This window comes from Cnephaeus nilssonii (assembly GCF_951640355.1).
Source record: "Cnephaeus nilssonii genome assembly, chromosome: 2".
Taxonomy (NCBI): Eukaryota; Metazoa; Chordata; class Mammalia; order Chiroptera; family Vespertilionidae; genus Cnephaeus; species Cnephaeus nilssonii.
In genome coordinates this window covers 56,386,381-56,391,159 of record NC_137073.1, presented here as the reverse complement: position 1 = coordinate 56,391,159, position 4,779 = coordinate 56,386,381, and positions in this window count along the sequence as shown.

Below are 4,779 nucleotides of genomic sequence, written 5' to 3'. Positions count from 1 at the left end.
GGAGAACATGTTTGCCAATGTTATCTCCAATAAGGGTTTAATCTCCAAAATTTATAGGAGATTGTAACTCATACAACTTAACAAAAGGAAGATAAACAATCCAATAAAAAAAATGGGCAAAGGTCCTAAATAGACACTTTTTTTTAAAGAGGTCATACAGAAGGCCAAGAGACATATAAAAACATGCTCAAAGTTACTAATCATCCGAGAGCTGAAAATCAAAATGACAATGAGGTACCATCTCACACCTGTCAGAAAGGCTATCATCAACAAATCAACAAATAACAAGTGCTGGCAAGGATGAGGAGAAAAAGGAATCCTCGTGCACTGCTGGTGGGAATGCAGACTGGTGCAGCCACTGTGGAGAACAGTATGGAGTTTCCGCAAAAAACTAAAAATGGAACTGCCATTTGACCCAGTAATCCCACTTCTAGGAATATATCCCAAGAAACTAGAAACACCAATCAGAAAGGATATAAGCACCACCTATGTTCATAGCAGCACAATTCACCATAGCTAAGATTTGGAAACAACCTAAGTGCCCATCAGCAGATGAGTGGATTAAAAAACTGTGGTACATCTACACAATGGAATACTATGCTGCTATAAAAAAAGAAGGAACTCTTACCATTTGCAACAGCATGGATAGACCTGGAGAGCATTATGCTAAGTGAAATAAACCAGTTAGAGAAAGATAAATATATGATGTCACTCATTTGTAGAATATAAGGAACAACATAAACTGATGAACAAAAATAGAGCCAGAGACATAGAAGCATCAAACAGACTGTCCAACCTAAGAGGGAAGGCAAGGGGGTGGGGGTGGTAAGAGATCAACAAAAGGACTTGTATGCATGCATATGAGCATAATCAATGGACACAGACAGTAGGGAGGTGAGGGCATGTGCTCGGAGATGGGAGCAGCCAAGGAGAGATCAATGGGGGGAAAAGGAGACTTATGTAATACCTTAATAAAGAATTTAAATTTAAAAAAAAAAAGTTTAGCCGAAACTGGTTTGGCTCAGTGGATAGAGCGTCGGCCTGCGGACTGAAGGGTCCCAGGTTCGATTCCGGTCAAGGGCATGTACCTTGGTTGCGGGCACATCCCCAGTGGGGGGGGTGCAGGAGGCGGCTGATCGATGTTTCTCTCTCATCGATGTTTCTAACTCTCTATCCCTCTCCCTTCCTCTCTGTAAAAAATCAATAAAAATATATTAAAAAAAAAAAGTTTAGTCATCATAGATTAGCCTGAAAAGCTTAGAGTCATCATATACTTCTCTATTTTTTTTTTAAATTCCTGCACCTAATGTCAGCAAATTCTGTTTAATCTAGCTTCAAAATATAACAGATACTAAGCATGTCTCACCATCTCCATTGCTACCAATGCCATCATCATCTAGCACCTGAATTATTGCAACAGCCTCCTAACTAGTCCTCCACTGCTTTTTCAGTCCATTCTCATTCCAGCTTCCAGAGGGATTATCACAATTTTCACAGTGGTTGTCACAGTTCTGATTTGTTATGGTTCTGACAGAGGTTGCATTCCTCTGTGGATACAAACTCTGGTTAAACCCTGTTCCATAACCCATCTCTCACTGGGCATTTCCTCTTCTTGACCTTTTAGGCCTACAGATTTCTGGCTACTGCTGGTCACCAAATGTTCACCATCCTTTGTGTGCTCCATTAATCCTCCTTTTTAAACAGTTCTTTATCTTCAGTTGAAATCATTTTAGGTGTTTCATCTCCTTCTTATCAAGACCCTTAGAAATGTAGCCATTAATTATATTAATTGCTTTTTTTTTTTTTTTACATGAAACCAACCTCGCATTTTTGAGATCCACTCAATTTGGTTAAAATGCATAGTTATAGGTTGTTAGAGTCAGTTTGCTAATTTCTTTTCAGGTCTTTGTATTTAGTTCATGAGAGAATGACCTGTTATTTTCCTTCCTCATTCTGTCCTTTTCAGATTTTTATATCAAGATAAAAAATCCTCATGCCAAGATTTCAGAGTCTTTCTTCGGTTTCTATACTCTGAAAAAATTTATGTAAGATTAAAAGTACATATTCCTTAAATTTTATTATGTTTGGTAAAATCATCTGGCTTACTATTTCCTCTTTTATTTTTCTTGAACCACTTTTGCAAGTTAAATTTCTCCAAAATGTATCCATTTTGTTAGTTTCAAACTTACTGGGAAAAGTTGTAATATCCCTTTTGAACATCCTCATTTATACACGGTTCTGTCTCTTTTACATCACAATATTGTTTATTTATGAATTCTCTAGGCTTATTTTTTTAATTAAGCTTACTAGATTTGTCTCTATTAGTATTTTCAAAGAAGCAATGTTTGGCTTAGTTATTCTTCATATTATATATTTATTTCCTATTTCACTAATTTTTATTATCTTTTTTTATTTTAAACCTTCTATTTTCTTAATGTTTATTCACTTGTTCTTTTTACACATTAAATTGGATGCTTAGATTATTACTTTTTAACTTTATTTTCCAATATAAGGCCCAGTCCTTTTTAAACCTCTTATAATAGTTACAACTTTCTACACAGTCCAAAAATAAGGGGAACAGAACACATGCTTTTTTAAGGCTTCAGGTAGGGATCCCAACAAGATGCCTGTGTAAAGGCTATAAATGACATTTTAAGATTGGGTGTAAGTAAAGAAATATATTTAAAACTGCTGGTCACTATTTCACTACGCAACTGGGATGTAAACTCTAGGAGAGCAGGGCCTTTTGTTTCTCACTGATATACCCTCAGTGCCAGAACAGTACCTGAAACATGGGAGGCATTTAATACATATCTTTTTTTGAGTCTATTAAATGAATCTGACAGGTAAATATGTAGTAAGTTTACTTTTATCAATCTTAGTGAGTTAAATTTTTTTAGATAGCACTATTAGAACATTTCACACAAGAAATGTTAACTATGATATCTAAAAACTTTTCAAACCAGGCAATTATTCTCATTTAGAATATACTTTTCCTTCATTTTAGCTCAGCATTTCCATTTCCTTCTAAATTTTAAGTGTTCATAGTAATACCACAAGGTGGCATACAAAACCTCATAAAAACATTTCTGGATTTTTTTTTTTTTTTTTTTTGGTCAAAATTTTACTATATATTCATCCTATCGAAAACCTCTTTAAATCCAGGCAAGAGAGACCCAACTCTGGACCCTTTGCTTGAGGGCTAGGTTCTGCCTGCTGGAGTCTATGTCCTTCCCTGTAGGGTGAAACCATAGGGCCTAGAGACATGGCCCTTCTCCCCTGGACAGCTTTTCTGGTCAGTTCCAAGAGGGTGGGTAGAGAGCTGGAGAGCACATTCCTAGGCTGGGCTGGTCGAGGGGCATTCAGAAGCTGGGATGGGTTTTCCTTGGGAGAGGATAGAGCTGGGACCAAAAAGCTTTCTGAGACCAGCTCTCCCTGCTTTGCCCCTCATTAATACAGGTCTTGAAGAGCCCAAGAATTCTGGAAACCTTAGGAAGGCATATTTGCCAAGGATAGGAATAGTTTATTAGCTAGAATTATCACTTCTAAAAGTCAGGTGCTATATGGTATGTGGACCTCTATTTTCACTCTTGACAGAGCCCTGCCAACATTAGAGAAAAGACTATGTGTGTATATATAATTTGTGTGCATTTGCTTACTAAAAATCTGTATTTGAAATTTCTACATTAGAATACTGGGATTTCAGTAATAAAATTAGCTTTTTATTTGAATAGCTTGTATTGACTATTTACCAGGAAAATAACTTTCATCATATATGGCCTCTAAGAGAATTTGCAAACAAAGTGTATAATTCAATGAATTTTATTATTTTCAGAGTTATGCAGCCATCACCACTAACCTCAGAACATTGTCATCACCACAAAAAGAACTCTACTCATTAGCAGTGTGTGAAGGTTTGACCACTGTAATGTGAGTAGGAAAGATGTGCATAACTTCACCTCAAATCTTCGCAGAGTGCTTGTGTTATACATGGCTTATTTGGTCCATATTCCTTGCCAGACTGTAAGTCCTTTATGAGGATCAGACACAGGCCTGACTCATCTTTTAACTTTTCCACAGTATTCTTCAAATGATTTATAACAAATATTTGCTGAGTAAAATTATAAACATCATAGCAATGATAGTTTAAAATCTTTGATATCAGTTATTTTATCATTAATATTCACTTATTTTTTAATATTTACTTAAGACAGTAGAAAAATATTAATGAACGATTTTGGCTTTAAAATATATTATGAAAATGCACAAATGTTTTCAAATCAATATATAGTTTCAGATCCTAATCCTGAGACTAACAAGGTAAAATTGTCAATATCCCTCCTGTAAGAACCCATTAAATAACTAAATATTTTCCTACAATATTATTTCTAAAAAATTTTTTTTTGGCTAATCCTCACTCAAGAATATTTTCCCATTGATTTTTAGAAAGAGTGGAAGGGAGAGAGAGAGAGACAGAGAGAGAAGCATGTATGTGAGAGAGACACATAGACTGGCTGCCCCCGCACACACCTCAACCAGAGCTGGGGATCGGAGCCGGGAATCGAGCCTACAACGGAGGTACATACCCTTGACTGGAATTAAATTGACCCTTCAATCCACAGGCCAACACTCTTTCCACTGAGCCATGCTGGCTAGGGCCCTACAATATTGTTTTTAGATGTTCCAGTGACACAGAGAGAAATTTCACTTAATTCATTGTTATGATTGAATAAATATTTATTAATCCCATTCAAGGTAGTTCTAATTTATTTTTTAAAG